Genomic DNA, 20,282 nt, shown 5'->3' with positions numbered 1-20,282 from the left:
CACAGAGGGCTGCCGTCAGGATACCAGCACAGGTCAGCTGGCTATCCGGCTGTTGAATGTTGTAGTCCGTGTATAAACTTCATGGTGACTGGATAGAAGAGAAAGTGAAGAGGGAGAATCACACATTTATGCAAAAAGCATCATCTTTTAACTCTCAAAGTTTTAATGTGTTATTTTCAGTGTTGTCAGGTCAGTGTTATAATCACCTGATGGTTTCTTCAGGAGTTTATACTGACCTGTGCTCATCCCATCTAGCACTACCCATCCAACTGAAGTGTCTTTATCTTCCTTTATAGTCAGCAAGAAAAATGCTTTTCGAGGGTGATGCCGAGTGAAGCTGAGCCAGAGTTGAACCTCCAGAGGGTGGCAGCCCTTCAGCAGCTGCAGTGAACTGGGGTGACTGGTCTAGACCAGGTGGGAAGAATTCCATCTGCTGTTAAGTGAAGTTCCCAGAATGGCTTTGGATAGAGCTCTTGGTTGCCCTTTGAGGACATAGGATGCATCCTTTTTTTCTCCTTTGAAGCCCTTTGAAAGGTAGTTAATAATACACAGGCCTTCTCCTCTGAGAATCAAGGGTCACTGACAGACAAATTACTAGGGTTATCAAAAGAAAACATATTTAAATTCGCTTTGCAATTTAAAACAACAGAATACCTCAGCATCTATAGCATCCACCTTCTGTTAAATTGTTTCAACATCAAAGGGCTTTCACTGAGCCTAAGTTTTCTTTTGTTTTGCATGGTCCACACTTCACTTTGGTTCTTGAATTCTGCATATGGCTGTTTCCTATGATGACATTTTTGTAAAGGATTTGTGCGTGTTCCTGTTGTTTCTCACATGCATCCTTCTGTGCAGGCTTTGGATGGGGAATGAAGCCATTTAATGCTTTGGTAAAGGGATTTTTTTGTACTTGAGAATAGATCAGTCTTTATTTTAGAAAATGTTTGCACAGTGATGGCACCTATTAAGCATAAAATACTTCTATGATATCCATTGGAAAGGATATCCATGAATAAAAAATGAACTACTGAATCGATACTATTACTTTTCATTCTCTGCTTTCTTAGACTTGCCTGTTGCTTTTATTCTCTTTACTAGCTTTCCATGATGGTGGAGTTTTCCTTTCAAAAGAGGCAATATGGCCCTGTTATTCTCCATTGCTTTGGTTCATCTGCAGCGCACACAGTAATGTGATAGGGAAGTTGGGAATTATAATTTCAGAACTGCGCATGCAGATAGTTTGTCTTTAAAACATCCTCCTTTTTTTTTTTTTTTTTTTTTTTCTTTCTTTTCCCCCTTGCTTCTGCTTGGGTCTTTTGCCGTATCAGCTCTTCCCTGTTACCTCTTTTTATTATTTCATTTTACGGTATGTAGTACATACTTTGTGAACACAAAGTAAATTGGCGGCCTTTGAATCAGAGGCTATTACAGCATTAGATGTAGATTAGATGATTAGATGAGGTCTCCTGGCTCTCGTTTATATAAATCTTAAATAATCCAGAGCACTTTAGGTGTAAGTGTAGTTTTAATAATAAAACATACCCTGTGTTAAATTCCTGGAGATCTTTGTCTTTGTAACAGCAGTCCTCTTCAGGATTATTAACCTAGGGTTATTAACTTTAGGATGTTCACTAAGGCCAAGTCGTATTTAATAAAATAGTATCATTATATCTTTGTTACACCTGGCCTGGACTTGTCTCTTGTGTGCAGAGGGTAGTGGTGATTTACTGTCTTAATTTCAAAATTTCCAAATTTTATGTGAAGTACAGTGGCCAGTGTTCATTGAAGCTGATAAACCTTTCCCAGAGGAAGGCTAGTTTGATAACAAGGAATGAGGATGGTAACGAGAGTCACTGGTTTGGAGAAATGAGTAGGTGTTAACGCTGGGCAAAGAATAACTAAGCGTATAATGGACAGGTAGTGAGAGTAACCCTGCAGCACTGACTTGTGTTCACATCAGTTTTGTTCCCTTATTCTTTTCGTGATCACAAAACTAGATTCTAATTTAGTGCAGATTTTTATCTTCCCCTTCCCTGTTAGCGTGGAGATGGTCACAGCTGGTGGTAGTAATGAGCCCACATACCGCACAAAGTCAGGGGAGACTGCAGGCCATTGCCTCTGTGCCCAGCCCCATTTAATGAAGCTTTGTGAGAGCATGCAGCAGCAGTGTGTGCATTTTATGATGATGACAGAGCCTGTTAAGTTTTAAATGCATTTTCTTTCCAGAAGCATGACAGAGTTTTTATGCAGCTTGGTGCTATGTTTAAGGTTACATCACCATTTCCATTATAAAGCCGTTGTTTCCAGTAATGGTGCTGTGCAGCAGCCCTGTTACAAAGTACCTGGTGGAAAAAGGTTTTGTCGAGATTAAGAAAGGAAAAATTTTCAGCCTCTTCTAATGTTACGTTCACTAAAAGTATTGGAAGGGAAAAAAGCCTCCATGTGCATGATTAAAATGGGTTTAGATAGAGTTTAAGGTGCTTGGAATAAGGGGCATGTCCTTCTCCCTGGGAACGTGGGGAGGGTTAACGGTACAGCGGGGTAGCACTTTCCAGTAGGTGAGGACTGTGAAGGTACTGGCATTGACCTAGAGTAGTAAACACAAATGTTACAAGGCTTCTGCAGTGAGCAGGGGGTATGCGCGACTGTAACACCAGTCTGCTAGAGCTAATTGCCCCAGCGCACCGGTAGCTGTGCCAACCGCAGGCTCTGGCTGCAGAGCTGTTTCTCTGTATCGTCATTGCTATTAAATGTGATTGCCGGTGAAGAGCTCACCTTGTTCGGCTTGGTGTGCGAGTGGTGTCTTCTTCTGTTTTGTTGGTAATTGTCTCTAGCTTGGAAGGGAAACTCTTGGACCTCTACTGGTGGCATATTTGTGACTTGCAATAGACTTTTCTGTGACCTTGGACCACGTGCTTTACCAAAATGTAAGAGGAAATTAATGGAACATCTGACCTTGCTTTTTAAGGGTCAGACTTTCGTTTTTACATTCTGGACTAAAGTTTCATGAATTCTAAGTTAATCTGAGTTACAGTGACTTGTTGACTAGGGTGAAGCACTATCTTGCCTTTCTTTTTCTTTTCCCAATTTTAAAAAGTTTCATTTCCTTGATCTGTGAAACTGTAATTCTAGATGATGCATAAGATAGTAATTCCTTGCTCGTACACTGAGATCTAAACTCATAATAGTTGGAAGCAGTTTGTGGTATTCAATTAGTGGAAAGGGAAGCCTTGAGTTAATCAACTCTTAGTAAATGAAAATGGTTATATCGACAGACTTCTAGTGCTGGCCTTGTGGACTGTCGTAGCAATTCAGCAGTGTGCAATAATATTCACTTTCAAACTGAAAGTCTATTAAAAAAGAAGTGCTGTCTTTGCCTAACTTCAGTTCTAAATCGTTTGTATTAATTTCTAATTTCCCATTTTTAATGTACATTAAATGAGTAGTTGATTTAGAGCTAATAAAGCAAGCGGTATGTCAGATTTTTAGAGTGAGAGAGGATCTTCCGGCATTAATGCTAAACAGGCTTATGTCTTATTCAGCCTACAACTTTAGTCTGCCAATCAGACTTTGTTTTTTCACATATTTTCTTAATAGTTTGCACATTTGGGGATTGCTTTTTACAAGAACCACTGTAAAAAAATCAAATAGAGGTGATTCATCAGGATCTGTTCTGATTATTAACAAAAGCTATATATATATGCGTGAGTGTAAATGTATGTACATATGTATGTGTATGTTTATGTGTATGTTTTAAAACAGCAGGCTCCAGGCTTTAACCATACGCAGAATGTAATCACATTGTTTTTTCTTGGCCACATTTGTGGCCAATGTGTGACCATTTATGGACTTAAAAGGAGAATAAATAGTTGGAAGCAAGAGAGACACTTGGAATTATAAGGACGTCTAATATTCTCCACCAGAGTTAGGGTTGTCTTTTTCCGATGATGGAAAATTCAAGAGTTAGAGTTTAAGTAGGCGGGATTTGAAATCACTGCACATCTAGAAGTGTAGTAGATGGTTCAGTGCAGGAGGGCTAATCTTACAGGGCTCAACTGGGACTTGCATGATCCGCCTTCGGTTTCCTGTTCTACCTAATTTCTCGTATAGCTTTGGGCAAGTAGCTTGATTTCTGTTGCTTTTCATTTTTGTTTTGCCTTTTTTTTTTTTTTTTAAATTCACTGCCTTACGAAATAAGGAAGTTTGATTTCAGCTCTGCAGAGTGCCGTGAAGATAAATTGGGAAGCGTTCAGTGGAAGAATGCAGGTTTCTGCTCCTAACTTTAGCCCTGGGCTACCATGAAAACCAGTGAGGTGGGGAGAAACACCTCCAGAAAGTGACTCCAGATTTATGCACTTCAGAGCATGAATGAGCAAGTGAATGTGAGTTGCTGAGGAGCTGTCGCATATTGTATCTTTCTTTTCTAGTGTTACAGCCTTTCTCTATTCTGGGTGCTTCCTTCCAAGCAGGCAGGGAGTCGCCGACCCAGGTTTGCTCCAGCATTTGATCCGAGTAGGTGCACTGCTCTGCTTTTCAGTTGTTGGCTCTATTTCTGCTGTTTGTTCCTACAAGTCACTTGAAAGACTGATGTTTTGATACGAAGAGCATCTTTTTTATATATATTCCTGTAGTGCTACCAACTATAACAACAAAGCATTATAAATTCCATTTTTGAATGGGGGGGGTGGGGTTGTGGTGTGCATATAGGTTTGTCAAAGGGCACCATCCTGCAAGCTGACTACCTGCATAAGTGCATGCTCCTAAGTGCGCAGTGCAAAACGATTCAAAAAAGCTCTTAAAACCGGAAAAAAAGGCAATGTCTAATGAGAAGTCTTGTGCTGATTTAAACGTATACTTGATTTGAATTAATTTAAATAACTGTGAGAACATGTGCTACCAAAGCCACTTTTCTCAAGACCTAATTGCTTTTAAGTCTTGAAAAACTCATCTTGCACATGCATGTCTACAATTCTAAACATCTTTAAGATAAATGTAGATTAATGAAGTGTCTTGAGAGTGCTTGCCTATACATGCACTTAACCTAAACGGATGATGAACTGAATATATGAATGCTTCATTACAGAGAGACAGAGGCGAGTCTAAAGTTTTTAATTTGAATGAAGAAAGCTGGTACTGACTTTCATACGCGTCCAAATTGTGCTCGCATGCCTCCTTGGTAGGAGTCTGCCACGCATTTACAGTCTGATCTCATTCCTCTCCAACGGGAGCAGATGGGGATTCTTGAACTTGGCCCAAATTCCTAGAAAGACACTGCACTGACATTTTATAAAGGTGTGAGAGGGAGTGGGAATTTGGATGGCAGAGGGTGCCGTAGCAGAGAACGATAGAAGGAAGAAGCAGCAACACTTTCCTTCACTTTATTCAACACTGCGGCGATGACTGTGAATATAAAACATTTCAGTGTGGTGGAATAAATGCTTCTCTCCCTTGCCATCTAGGTGCCACATCAAACAGAGCCTCTTTGCTTGATTTTTTTTTAATCCCTCCCCCACCCCCATGTAATGAGCTCATAATTATAATTCTTAACGACACATTCAAATTGGAACATCCCAGTACTTGAGTCTTTCCCTCCTCCCTCCCCAGTTTGGATTTGTATGGGAATTTTGGCTACCTTGTGGATATTTTGACAAGGCCTATGAAGAAGATGGGTCTGACAGCCACATGCAGGTACTTCCTATTCCTCTCCCCCCTGCACGTGCCTGCCTGTTTCCTATGGTCTCAGCATTGCTGCTCCCCTCCGGGGGAATCTGAGAGGGAGCGCTCAAATCCCAAGTGACTTTGAACAAGAATGTGACTTTGGCTCTGCTACCTGTTGCTATCTAATGGAACAAGCAGAAATGAGTGTATGTGTATTATTGAAAATGAAATGGGGGGGGGAATCTGAGATGTTATATTTAGTAATAAAAATTTTAAAATTTTCTACATGCAAATGTGATTCTGCCTTTCCTAACAGGCTATTCTCACTTGCAAGACAGACTGGTAATCCCCTTTGTCCACAGCTTTACTGATAGAGTTCTTCTTGCTTTGCTTGAGGGGTTGGAGATTTTGTGAGTAGTCTTACAAGTTGGTTAACCCTAATTTAAAACAAAGTGTTTAGGAGAACAGTGTGTGCTTCTAATGGAGTAACTTCTAAACACAAAATTCTCTCGCTTCTCTCAAAACATTAAATATTCACACCAGGAAGGGTCTGGTACCTTTCCTTTAACAATGTGTGGCTTCAGCCTCAGTGCCAGAAAATTTTGTGTTGGATTGAAATTGCCATATTGTATGAGACTACAGTTGCCTCTTTATTTATTAGATACCTACTTGCATGATGGGCTTTACAAAGGAAAGCTGAGCACATCTTTTGTTCTAGGTAGCATTAGTTTAATACGTGAAAACAGGTGTCTCTGTGTGTGTGTAAGATCACACACTAAGCTGAATCACTGCTTTGGAAAATATTTTCAGTTGGTGAACTTCAATTTTTTGCATTTTTTTTTTTTAACGTTTCAATTTATCAGTTATTTTGTTCCACTGTTCCAGCAAAAAATCAGATATTGTTAATTTATACATTTTAAGTCTCTTGGACCAGATGAAACTGTGTAACAGAAGATTGAAGCAGGAAAGGGAGTTACTGCTGTTGAGTGATTAGATGTATGCTGTTTTTCAGTATCTAGCAAGAAAACTGGCAGATGTGTAGGCTGCTAACCTCATATCTATATAATGCAGGCTGTTGGAGTTATCCCTAATACCCAGCTCCGACTAGCATGGGCTAGTCATGCGTGCATCTCTAGTACATGAGTCATCTGTGCATTCATGAGAGCAGCAAGTTTCTGTCTCTTACTGACTGCTTCCTTCTTTGGCTTTCTTTATGACAAAATAGCCAGCTCTGAAAATGGCTCACGTACAACCACCTTGTTCATGTGAAGGTACTGAGCTGCGTCCTCAAAAACTACGCGACAGCTTCCAGGCGCCTCTGGCATTGGAACGGTGCTGTGGCCTCTGCCTCAGCGTGCCACATACACCACGTGCAGTTTTTACCAGGCTCTCATTCAGCCTGCAGGCACTCCAGTCCGGTATGAAACACGTTGCTGTTTGGCACTGCTGTGTCAGCAGAGCAGTTTAGCAGCACAGCTAAAAGACACACCAAAGAAAATGCGAGGAATAGTCCGTCTTTCAAGCTAAATGTTCAAGCAGCTGCTTTGAAGCAGCAAGCCTGCCAGTTCCTATAAAACCAGTCCTCTGCATGCAATGGATAATAGTATCCCTTGCTGTTGAATGTCCGTCCTCACAAGGAGCAGACCTCAGCTGACATTCCTCATGCTTTTTACCCCTGTTTTCAGGCCTGCACATGTGTTTGTAGTGTGGTTTTCTTTTAAACTGTATGATACAGTTCCTATAGTGAGTCTTAATTTAATTTTTGTCTGACAAAGGTCGTCTTGTCTGTTTTGCACGAAGCATATGCTGACATCCACTCAGTTCTTTTCATCAAGTATTTGGCAGCGTAATTATGTATGAAGAGTCATTCAGACCATGCTGACTTATACCTGCTGAAAGATCTGGCCCACAGTGTGTATTTCTTTCTAGGTTTTGATTTACTCAGCATTTGGAAGATACACAGAAATGTTGGCAGCAGGGGGGAATAACCATCAGTATTCAAAATCTGCAACTGTTTCTTTATTTCACTCTTAACTATCAGGGTTATATTTAGTTTGCTGTATGAAAATAAAAGCAGTGATATGCAGATTGTATAAAGGATTTAGAAAGGTATGAAATAATTTCATGTACTAAATGAAACTTTAGGTTTTTGGCAACTGTGAGGTTAATGGTTTGCTACTGAAAGATTTATAATTGCTGTCCCTCTCGGAGGGACTGGGCCTCAAGGGATCTCTCAAATAAAGGAGACTCCTTGGATCCTGCCTATCTTGTTACTTTGTTCAATGGCAAGTTGGGACCTAATAAGAGATCACCTGGTATTTTTTTAGCCTCTTTGTTGAACGTAGGTTTCAGTAGCAGCTGGTGAGCCGTTAGAGTTCCCTAAGTCTGCTCTGGAAATCCCTGGGACGGCTGGCCACGGGTGTTCTGTCCAGGATTCAGGTAATGTGCAAGCAAACAGTTGTGCAGTTCTTGCACCCACACTCTTGCATACACTATATGGGATTCAGCTTAAATGGGTTTATATACAAATGTCTCGGGTCCCTCACTGTGTCACTCTCTTTTCGTGAGACAATTTTGCAGCAGGCATTACTGTCCGTCTGTCGTGTTATCTTGCAAGGAAACGAAATTCATGGCATCTTTTACAGTGAATATGCCCTGAGAGTTTATCTGATCAGTGACCTGTTTTATTGTTGCCTGAGCTTTGCACATCTGCCAGACTCGGCTTTTCTTCTCCCCATTAACATAGATGCAGAACAGGCGGATGTTTTTATGAAATGGATGTGACATCTGAGTAGATGGTTGAGACCTGAGCCTGAATCACTGAATATTTGGTACTCCATGTCCATCTTTGCTCTAGGCGCAGTCTCTGTTTCACAGCACGTGACTGAGTGATGGGCAGCACTGGGAATTGAAACTGGGGCAGCCCTCTGACTTCTGAGGTGGTAAGGCAGCATGCTCTGGATGTGATACAACCACTTCTAGAGATACAGATACAGAAGCCAGTTACAGAAGAGCTCAGCGTTACTCCAGCTTCTACATCCTTTTTTCCCCCGTTTGAACTTTTTAAGGAACAAGTGGCTGACACACAAAATGAACAAACCTGATAGGCAGGGACAAGCTTCCAAGTGAAATTAAAGGCAAGGCTTCTGTAACTGATATGAAGAAACATCGCCATTTCCACTTCCATCAGCTGGGGTAGAGCTGGCTGTTGAAGCAACTGGCCGCTCCTTCCCGAAGCGGAGCAGTTGTTTTTATTGCAGCTGCCAACGTGAGACTGGATGGGTCTTCGGGAGGGCATGAACTGGTGCAGGACACCTCCTGCTTAACTGGGACAACTGTGCTTGTCGCCTCTCAGAAGATAAGGGCAAGTGTGTTGGAGGAGAGCAAGAAAGTCCCGTGAGTGGGCAGCTGTGAGAATTTGAGCCCCGGGATGGAAAGCTGCCAGCGCGGCTCCCTGACCACAATGGGTACAACATCTCTAGGACAGGTCACAGGGAGACTCACGCATTTGTCACTCGAGAGAGAGCCTGCCTGCCACTTGTACAGACAGGAACAGAGCCACTACAGATGCTCCTTGTTCAGCACTTTAGCCTTTTCTTACTGATTATGTGATTTACTGAGGATTTTTAATCCTGAGGACCAAATTGTTCATTTTTAGTTTTAATTTTATGTTTTATGGCTTCTAAGACAATGCTTTGCAGGTCTCCATCTCATTAATGCCTTTATTCAGAGTGATGATCTGAGCAGGAGGATTAATAATAGAATTTAGTATTGTTGCTTTTGATTTGAGAACTGCATGAAGAATGGTGTCAAATTAAAATACTTAGTGTTTTGTGTGTTGCTCTTTGTAGTCTGAACTCTTTTTGTGACAAGTGACATTAATTTTCATACAATTCTGGAAGAAAGAAATCGGGTGTCTATTTCTAATTGCTACTGGTTAGGAATGTGATATGTGTGTAATGCAGGATAGATTGATTAGACTCATTATGACATGAAATGAAAATGTCAGGCCACAAAAATAAGCAATAGAGTTGTTGCATTTTTTATTACACTTTTGCTTTGTGTTTTGCATAATTGAAAAAGGATCTTACACACAAAAAACAACCTTGCCCTGAAAAACAGAACATCAGGGAAGAAAAAAGCCGTCACAGTTATTGGAATAAACTTAGTCCCAGCAGATTGAGGAGTATGATTTGTCTGAATAATTGCATGCAAATAAATATATGGGAAAAAAAAATAGAAGAAACGTGTGTTCTGGTTTAGAACCACGATGAGGAGACTGGGCTGCATCTCTTTACAAGCACAAGATTGTTTTCAGCACTGTGGCAGAAGCAATGGAAACTTTTCCAAACAGATCCTAGTGATGCCATGCCTGGAAGATGTGGAAGGAAAAAAATGTTCTTCTTAGTGTGTTATTTTCTTTAAATAAGCTGCAGCGCCCTGTTACAAGAATTGATGCCTTGCTTTAATAATTTAAAACTTTTCTAAGACTAGGATCTGATGTCCAGACCCTTCTCCCTTTACCTTACTGCAGAAGCACTGTCAGTAGCACTGTTGTTAGCCCTGAATACTTCTGTGCTGGGAGACCCATCCAAGTACTGTTTTTGCAAAAAGGCACATTTAATGGCTTTCCCTGCCAGCCTCCCCTTTCCTCCCTCCACAGACTCCATCTCTGGATTTGTGCCCTGGGCGGTTTTGGAGGCAGGGGAGCTGGGAGCCGTCTGCTCCATGGGACCCTCTTCTCTCTTCTGAGCCTGTGACTTTCTGGTGGGAAAACAGAGGGGAGGAGAAGTATGTGCCCCAGTGCCACTGCAAGGGGACTTTGTCACAAGCTTGTAAAAGCTGGGGGATGGAAAAACAGGCTTGGTCAGAGCAACGCTGGAGAGAATGGGAACACTCTGGGAACAGAGTGGCCTCTTCCATATGGCAGCGGGAGGGTAGACCTGCTGCCTCTCAGTGCGTGTCATGGAGAGGACGGCCTCGATGGGAGCTTTGCACATTTTCTCATGACCCTTGTGGTCTCCTCCAGATGTGCTAAAAATATCTCCTACAATGGAGATCTGTTGAACAGATTTTTTATTTCTGCTGTTTCACTCTTGCTCAAAAAAAAAAAAAATCATTAATCCTACCTGTTTATATCTTCTGCTGTCCCCGCGTTAGCAAACGCTCAGCTCTGTATTCACATAGGAACTAGCCAGCCAGTTTCATGTTCTGTGTATTTTATTAGCATTAAAGGCCAACACCTGAAGCTTCAAATGAGATGAACAACTGGGTTTAAATCACATCTTGCTTTGGACTGAGATCAAGAAGGAAACATTTTGGCTCAAAACCCTCCAAGGAAGGAGGAGGTGTCAGGAGCGTGTAAGTGTGCTACAGCTCGCCCTGAGGCAGGGAAGGGGTGAATGGCCGCCTGAAGTTCCTTTCAGCCCAGTTTTCTATGATTCTGCAAAAATGTGATTACAATGGTTGTTAGCTGTGCAAATTGCTGGAGATAAATTGCTTTCAGCAACTTGTGTGTGTTTTATGGCTGTTTTCATGATTTTAGTTGATGCACTCTTGCAGAAGGGTTACAGGTGCATTCATGCAGGTCTCCAGCATCATGCTACTGCGTATGAAGGTTGACTGAGGCCATTGCCCTTTTCAGCACTGTGCATATGTGACTTCATGGAGAACTGTAATATTAATAATTGTACACATTCCCTGAGTGAGTCAGATAAGCTGAGGAAGATTAATTGATTTTAGTAGACTGGCTCCAGCTCAAGCCAGCTGGGAGCCTAACCTGATACTATTTATAGTAGTGTTTCATCTGATTGTGTAATCTTGATGTGAAAATTTGTAATCTCTTGAATGCATGGGTCTGATTCTCCACGTACACCTGTAATTTCTGAGCTCCTCAATTCTTGGTACCCAAGTTGAGCTGCGTATAAAGTGGCCTTTATTTAAGAGTGCAGATACTTAGGTATTTAAAAAAAAAGAAAACAAAACAAACCAAAAAAACCCACGATACCTTCCCACCCCCAAGAAAAACCTGAAAACAAAAAAATGAAACAGTAACACCATTACCACTCCCTCCCAAATCCAGACTGTAAGAATACCAGATTGATCACCTGGAAACAGAGTATTCTAAAACACTGTCTTCAAATTTTCCACCTATTTAATACTAGGAACTATCTGTTCCAAAATATTTTTAAACAAGTGCTCTGGGAACACCAGTGAAAATGTTTCAAGTATTTCCTCACAGACCTATTTTCGTAGAATTTATTCTGAAACTCATCTTTGTTGAAAAACATCTCTGGGCCAGATTTATCCCTGGAGTAATTTTCCTTGATTTTTAATAGCATTGCAGGAAGGATGAATTTGGCTTGTGTTTTAATTTATAACACAGGAAATATATACAGCTACAGCACATCTTTGCCCAGGGTATGGTACACAAGGGGAAAACATGCATGATTCTACCAGTACTTTGTTAATTTAATTACAACAACAGATGCAACATTTAATCTATTTGACTTTTGTTATTGAGTTACTAAATCCTACTCAAAGAATATTTTTATTTTCCCCAGCTACAGCACCGAGTGAAAAGCCTCACAGCTTCTTGAAATGTTAAGCAGCTTTGCAACTTCCTCTCTCTCTGCATCAATAATCTAATATTTTTGCTGATAGCACTTTGTTTTGAAACTGGGAGATGTAAATCTGTCTTCCTTTCTACTCGTACCAACACCTATTTCCTCCTGTGTTCGCAGAAAGAAAAATGCCACAAAAGAGACCTTCTTCCTCTTTTCCTCTTTTTTTTTTTGTCCCTTCCCTTCACCCCCTCCCTTTTTAGGTTGGAACATGCTCAAAGTTAATTTAAAAACAGACCTCTCTCGGAGACACAGTTTAGGCACATTTATGTTCAGTGGCATTTGGTATGTGTTCAAGAAAGCGCTTCCATTAAAGGCATTTCTCAAATTGGAAACCAGAGTAGTAAACTAGTTAAGTGCTACTTGTGTTTGGTGGCCTGGAAATAACAGAAATATTTTCATTGGTATTTCTAGTGGTGCAATTTATATTGCCTTCAAACAGAAATCCGTGCCTCTTGCTTAATCAGGACGCACAGAAATGAGACATTTCCATCTGTGCAAGCTGAGCCTGGTGGTGGTAGGTGGCCACATCTGTGGTTAGGGAGAGCAGTAAACTCTGCTGGAGGGCTTCCTTCACTCGTGCGGGTGTCCTGGGTCCAGGAGGGCTCTGTCACCTTGGGTGTGGTATCTCTCATTGTTGGACTGCTTTTGTCAATCAGTACAAGCACCTTCAAAAATGCATTTATCCCATCCTAATATAACTGTGATGAGTCATAGAACCACAGGAGGGTTTGGGTTGGAAGGGACCTTTAAAGATCATCTGGTCCAACCCCCCTGCAGCAGGCAGGGACACCTTTCACTAGATCAGGTTGCTCAAAGCCCTGTCCAACCTGACCTTGAACACTTCCAATGATGGGGCATCCACAACTTCTCTGTGCAACTTGTCCCAGTGTTTCAACACCCTCATCATAAAAAATTTCTTCCTTATATCCAATCTAAACTTACCCTCTTTCAGTTTAAAATCATTGCCCCTTGTCCTGTTACTACAGACCCTGGTAAAAGGTCTTTCTCCATCTTTCTTACAAGCCCCCTTTAAGTACTGCAAGGCTGCAATAAGGTCTCCCTGGAGCTTGCTCTTCTCCAGGATGAGCAACGCCAGCTCTCTCAGCCTGTCTTCATGGGAGAGGTGTTCCAGCCTCTGAGCATTTTCATGGCCCTTCTCTGGACCTGCTCTAACAGGTCATTTCCCAGATGTGATCTTTTCTTCTCTACAGAAAAAGTCTAGATTGGCTTAGACCAGCTCAAAGGACCAGCTTAGCCAGGGTACATGTCTTTTAGATGTCACTGTTAGATGAAGTGGATCGTCCCACTCAGTGACTATGGTTTTTTTCCACCCATGCCCTGCTCCCAGTGTTTAGCTAGCTACTTCCATGCCAGGAGCTGAGCGTTGCTGGCCACGTTTGGGTGCTTGGGAAGAAGGGAGAGGGTGTGCATCCTCTGAGCAGTCAGTACTGGGGATCCACTGGGCTCCGCAGTGAGTTCAGCCATTGATGGTGTTGCACTACTCTTTGCTATTCTACATACAGGACTAAAAAATAGTTTTCATTGTACAGCATTTACTACATAGTAAGTTCATGTAGTAATTGATAAGAAGTTCTGGCTCCTCATTGGATTTCAGATGAAGAAGACTCAGATGTGTTAGACTTGAGTGACCCTTCTCTCTATTCTTTTGAACAATTTGGCTTCCAGGTATGAAAGCCCTTTCCTCTCTTCAGTTTTCCCAATCACTGGGACTTTCCACAGTTGCATAATAGTTTAGTCACCTTCCTGCACGGGGAAGAAGGGGGTTTTTTTCACCCGTATGTAGCAGGTAGGATGGGTTCTTCATTTCAGCTTCCCCCACGCTGTAGATCGCAGGAGTACGTTGCTCTAGTTCTTTAGATGACTACTTCAGACCGACGACATTAATGGCACTTACAGTCATTTTGTTATCTAGATAATTAATCCACGAGGTATTACACACAGTGTGGTGAATAATACAGGAAATGATTAAACTGAGTATTTTCCATGGTTTTACATTATACAGTATGCGAAGCTGGAAGTAGCTGGGATACTGGAGGTGTTGTAGAAAGCAGTGGCAGGTTTGATTTGTTCAGTATTGCTGTTTATGGAATTTGGGCTGGAATTTCTAACTATTTTGATTTTTGAAGGGACCTTTCCTACTGCTATTAAAAAGCAGTTTAGGAGTTTAGGCTCCCTGAACTTCACATAAACCCAGTGGAGGAAGGCAAGTGTCTCTGGGAGCTGCTTGAGAGCGATGATATTTGACATTAAGTGTTCAGCATAGCTGCTTTGATTTGCCCTCTGGTTAACCGTGCTAATGCTATAAGGAGCTTGCTTTCCTATTTTAGCTCCAGCAGTTAAAGGCCTAAAGGTAGGTGACATGAATGCTTCTATAAATATGTATGTTTTAATCAAGCCATTGTTTATAATTAGATAATAATCATAATGGTATAAACAAGGGTTAGAGTGGGATATATAAAAGGTCTTAAGCGAGACAGAGACAAGTGGTTGATGTCTTCAGTTTTTAGCTGGGGTCTTGGGTAAGATTAATACAAGGTGTCTACGGCTGAACTGCGTTCATTTATCTGATGTAAAGAAGGGGAGAACGAGACTTGAGAATTCAAATGAAATTCTTGTTGCCTTGGCTTTCCATGTCTGCCTTACTCATTTAACATACTGTCTCCTCCTGCCTCTTAAGTCACTTGTTGAAGTAATGCAGCTGTCCCAGGGGAGTTTTTGGGGAAGGGATATTTAAAAGACACCTTCAGAGGTTCTCCCTAAAATGCATGTCAGCACCCTCTCGCATTGCAAATACCCTCCAGGGGAGATTAGAGAACTCTGAAATTGTGCATAAATCTCTTTTCCCCAAAAAGAGCCGGTGCTCCAGCCTCTACAAACTTTCCCATTTTGACTCTACTGGAAACAACTAAAAAAATTTGTTAATCTCCCTACTAGGGAGGCTGGTACTTCTGATGGCGGACAGGCACATTTGCTGGCACGCGCTTTAGTAAACCGACTGCTGCTGTCTTGCAAAGTTCATCCATTGACTTCAAACTTCTAATGGTCTTATTGTTATTTTTTAATCACTGTGTGAATTTAACTAAACATTGTTTTCCTGGAAGCACAGGTTTCCAATGGTAGTAAATGTTTATGTTGAATAGAAGCCATAGGAAAACACTGAGCACAGTAGGATGCGGATCAAAATTAATTTGCAGACATATACTTCCTGAATCAAAACCTGCACTCCTGTACAGCCACAAAGACTTATTGTTTGTTCTACCAGGCCTCGAGGTGTATGTTTAATTAGGTGTGTTTGTGAGAGGGAAATGGCTCTTGAAAGAGGGTGTTTAACCTGAAACTGTGGAGTTGTTAGCTTCGCTTATGTACAAGATGATGCTATACTGGTGGACTCCCATGGAGGTGGCTGTCACCCTGTTCAAACACACATAATGTTGCAGCTCATGCAGCCCAACTTTGCGGCAAACAGGTTAGTAGTGCCGGCAAGGTGAGGTTTAGGGATGAAGGTGGCAGCCAGCATCTTTTTTCGCTGGAAAATCTAAACCAGAGAGTTAACTAAAACGTGAGCAGGATGTTACCTTTGTGTGAAGGACAGCCTGAGGGTCGTGCCTCTCTGGAGGGATGCAACATTGACTGAGGGCAGTCAAAAGTAAAATTTCCAAAAGTTCTCCTGTTTTGTAAGCCCCAAAGCCCATTGGCTTCCAGGAAGGTTTAGGATATGAAATGGGGGTAATGATTCAGCCCTCTGCACATAGACTCTAAGCTTGTGGAGCATAATGACTTTCTCAAGTGTGTGTGGACAGTGAAGTTGCTCTCCTTTTGGTTCTAATTGCTGTTTGTAAAATAAATGTATAACATAAGCTCTAATGAAACTCGAGTAATGATGATTGAAATCTTGTCATTTCAGCCTTTTGCAACTCCTTCCTCACTGCCTGCGTATATCGTGAACAATGAGGAGCTGGGATTTTTTTTCTGACAATGTCCTTAATAGAGATATTTCACTTCTCCACTTGCACTTTTTAGTCTGATCTTAATTGTTACTGGGATTCTAACCTTTTCCTACAAATTGTACTGCTTTGTCTGTAGGGTTCGAGTGGTACGATCTCCGCACTAGTTGTGTTTATGCTGGTACAGCTCTTCCCAGTCTGGAATAACTTTGCTGGATACTGATACAGGTAGACCCGTGTGCTTATTTTCCCTAGTACATTGCACTGGCAGAAGTTACACGATCCCAGCTGACAGTGTCTGCCTCTTCTGGGGGTTTTGCTTCCTTGCAGGGCCTGTTCACTCACGCGAGTGCAGTATGAGCTGATCGCTGCAATAGTTTCTCAAATACAGGTGATTTGGGACTGGCTGGAGCAAGCTGTTGTCTGCTGGAAAGATCCTTAAGACACACATCTGGTTGAGCTACCACCATGTTCAAACCATGTTTGCCATGCTCAAATATTTACAGTTGTAGTTTGGTGCCATTGGTACCTGTGCTGCTGCTGCTCTCAGCTGTGCTGGAAAGGTGTAGGTGAGAGAACAGGAAATATTAATGACAAATCTGTGCAGGGGAAGGCTCCGGGGTGACTTTTGATAGCTTGTTCGCTTTCATAACCAAATGCATTTCTAAACTGGAAATGGACCCTGTTGCTGTCTGGCAGTAAAAAATGGTGCCCTTGTTGTGTTTCTGTGCAGCTTTTCCTGTCGCTTTATTGGGATCAGTGCTAAAGCAGGTGGGACAAAATCCTCTGTGCAAGCAGGCTGATGGATTCAGCGTGGTGGGTAGGAATCCTGTGTTTATAACATCGTATATCTCGATGATACGAAAAAAGCTAAGGCTGGCTTGTTAAGATTCACATTAAAGGATGACTATTAACAGTCTCTTGATGAAACAGGACTTAACCGTGGCAAACATTTGCTGTAATCTTGAACACTAACATATATGGTACACTCACATTGATGTAGTGGCTGAAGATGCCGTATTTACACCCTGCTGAACACTGAGACTGGTGAGGAGTACATGCTGTCTTAAAGAGGACAGATTTTGATAAATGGGTCTCTGTCTTCTTACTAACATGCTTGAGAAGAACGTGCTGTATTCACCAGTGGGATAGGAAAACCCTCAGGCTCCCAGCTCTCATTCCGGCTTTTCAATGCAGATCTTCGCCTTGGAGTCATTTCTGAGAACATATTTACTAGCGCAGCTTACAAAAGCATGTGTGTAATGTGTCTTTTTTTGTTGTTGAGATGATAAATCCATAGACAAATAACAAAAAAGAAAACACTAGGGACTTTGCTAATAACTTGGGAGGGAAGAAATTCATAAAAATAGGCTTGGGGTGAAAATGGCATTGGTCCTTCAGGCATAGGAATCGTAAATCCCTGGCGTTTCTTTTGCAGCACCAAGAAATTCACCGCCTGTGTGTTATTAACTCTAACATCTTCTAAATTTTCTTCTGTGTATCTGTTAATCCATGACTTTTTAGCTTATTTTAAACATCATCAATTTCATTTTCTAAACTTCATTCAGCAAATTACCTATTTGGATTTTGCCTCTTGATTCTAAAACAAGCATTTGTTCCATCATAAGAAAGAGTGCTTAACATGAAATGGCTCCAAAACTTTCGACAAAACGCTGCCTATAATAGAACAAAGCATAGCGTTGTCATAATTTATGATGTTTCTTACTGATCTGCTTGTCCAAAAAAGCGTGTTTTGCTCTATCAGCATTTGGTATCCGACATGTTGTCTTGTGCTGACAGCCACAGCCTGTTCCAGATTAATTTAGGCCTCAGCGACTTGCTCAGCATCACAAATCCAATTTTTGGTAGAGCTGAGAATAGAGCCTCTCTCTTCTGTCTCAACTCGGTTCCTCGCTGTAATTACGGGGCAGCTTTCCTGCTGAGCAAGCGAGCCTCTGTTGTGACCCAAGCCCATTATAACAAACAGGTCCCACTTTATATTTTGATGAATTCTCCTTGTTCAGTAATTTTTTTGCAGTTTTAAAACATAATTCCTCAGTGAATTGTGGCAAAACATGATTGTCTAATTAAAAAAAAGAAGCAGATGTTGATTTTCTGCTTTGGCAATCTGGAGTTCTCTACTACTTGTTAAACAAGCAGGTTGAGAAAGTGATTGTGTTGTAAGACGATGGACAAGCGGTGATGGATGTAGGAACTTGAGCAACTCAGGTTAAAAGGTTTGAAAGTGCTGTGGAAGGTTGGTTTGTTTTGCTCAGATTCATGGGACTAGTAACAGATCAAGAACTTACAGTACAGGAAAGGGGCTTCCACCTCCTTTTATTTTTTAGAGATAGTGTTCACATTTGCAGACCACCTTCCCTGTAGTGAGCCATAACCCGAGGAATCAGGAATGCATGAGATACCTACACAAACACCAATTCCCCTTTCACCCTTGATCACAAAGACAGTTCCTCTCCTTCTAATAAGGCCATAACATCTTTGTAGGTTACACAGTCAAGGAGAAAGCTAGTAATTAATTTAGTGATAGGAAACACGAAAGGCAGTGCTCGCTGGGATGTGACACAGTGTGATATGTTCACTCGAATGCCGAGTATTCATCCGAGACCATTTGTTGGAGTGTCTTCTGATTGCAAAACAGAGGTGTGCTTTTTAGAAAAACATAGGGGTCATATAGGCTCATTGGAATTTTAATTACAATTTTTTGATGTTTGTTTTTTTAAAATAGCCCATTTAGCTATTGAAGGAGAGCAGGAAGAGGACTGCAGAAACACCTCTTGCCATTTCTTCCTTCCTTCTACAAACATCTGAGACAGTAAGATGACATCCTGCTGGGGCCACCACATGGTGACATTTTTAAGGCGTCCTTAACATGCATTTTATTGCCAGTGTATAAAGTTTGTTGGCCTGAAAGTTTCCCTCTTTGGTTGCAGGCCCAGCAGGTGCTAAGAGCCTCCCCGAGTTGCCTGTTTAGCAGAGGAACAAAGAACAGGGCTGGCTTCAGGTGTGAAGAGGTGCAGCTGGCAATTGGCAGTTATGATTGCCTATCAATAGGTATTCATCATATTAATTAAGCTGCTGTTGTTAAAACTGGAGCTAGGGGACAGCTTTTCAGCCTGCCTGTTGTAAAGTAAGCTGAGTCACCTGTGAAATGGTGTTAATAAGAGGGCTCCAAGGCTTGCGAGAAGGCTTTTTTCAAACCCTTTTCTCTTCAGTCTGACAGCACTGTCTTTCAGAGACATGCCCATCTGGTTGTCTATATGTGAATGACAAATGGCATTCTCTTCTCTGGAAGCTTTGTATGCTGCTTTCTTGCACCTTGATGAGCAAGAGCCAAGCTGTGACCTAATACTGCTTTTGTTCCTCAGCTGCAGGCATCTAACGACAAAGACTTTCAGCCCCTTTCTTGGCTCTATGTGAATCTTGTTTTGCAGCCCTTTGGTTTTTGGCTTCTTTAAGGTTTTTCTTCTTTTTGGGCATGAAAAGACAAGAATATGCACATTTTATTTTCCTTTAAGAGACCATTGTGAAGTAGTGTGTGACTTTTTGGGATGCAGGTGGCTTGCTTTAACAGTTTGATGGAGATCCCTGTAGTGCCTCTTAGGACTACTGAGGTTTTTTTTTTTTGCTTGTTCAACTTAGGCACTTCAGAGTTCTTCCATTTCCAGTTTAAGTCCAGCTCAATTCCACTTCTGTAGCACAGAAGGCAAGTGAGCTGTCCTCTCTAAAGCCACGGAGAAGGATGTGAGGAGCAGAGCTGCTATGGTCCTACTAACTCTGGTGGCACAGCTGGCCTCCTTCATGGGTGCTGCTGAGGAAGGACAGTCTGAGACTTTCCTCCAGGTGGTCTGTCAAGCAGAAGGGTAACAACTGTAGGAAATTCCTTTCCTGCCACCAGCTTAGAAGCTCAACAAACAATCCCTTTGTGGAGAGACTGGGGTCATCTCTCTAGTTTCTTGTTTTTCTTCGTTAACTACTTGGAATTTGTTGAGCAGTTCCTTTCTGGAGGGATTAG

The 20,282-nt window shown here is 41.7% G+C and overlaps 1 protein-coding gene across 5 annotated transcripts in view; it reads left to right on the top strand.

The window, feature by feature from the left end:
* FAM107B (family with sequence similarity 107 member B) overlaps window positions 1-20,282 on the top strand; it is a 137,265-nt gene that overhangs the window by 96,211 nt on the left and 20,772 nt on the right. The window contains exon 2 of one of the 5 annotated variants that reach the window (XM_087767593.1): window positions 297-414. The exons of 3 other annotated variants lie outside the window; for them this stretch is intronic. The gene's annotated coding sequence lies outside the window, so the exon portion shown is untranslated. Of the gene's footprint in view, window positions 1-296; window positions 535-20,282 lie in introns of those variants that run through there. One more of the 5 variants, XM_087767594.1, reaches the window with a different exon arrangement.

Source organism: Nipponia nippon, unplaced genomic scaffold, assembly GCF_047370975.1.
Source record: "Nipponia nippon isolate SJK-2023a ecotype South Korea unplaced genomic scaffold, ASM4737097v1 scaffold_3, whole genome shotgun sequence".
In the NCBI taxonomy this organism is placed as follows: domain Eukaryota; kingdom Metazoa; phylum Chordata; class Aves; order Pelecaniformes; family Threskiornithidae; genus Nipponia; species Nipponia nippon.
This window is presented reverse-complemented; position numbering and strand designations above follow the sequence as displayed.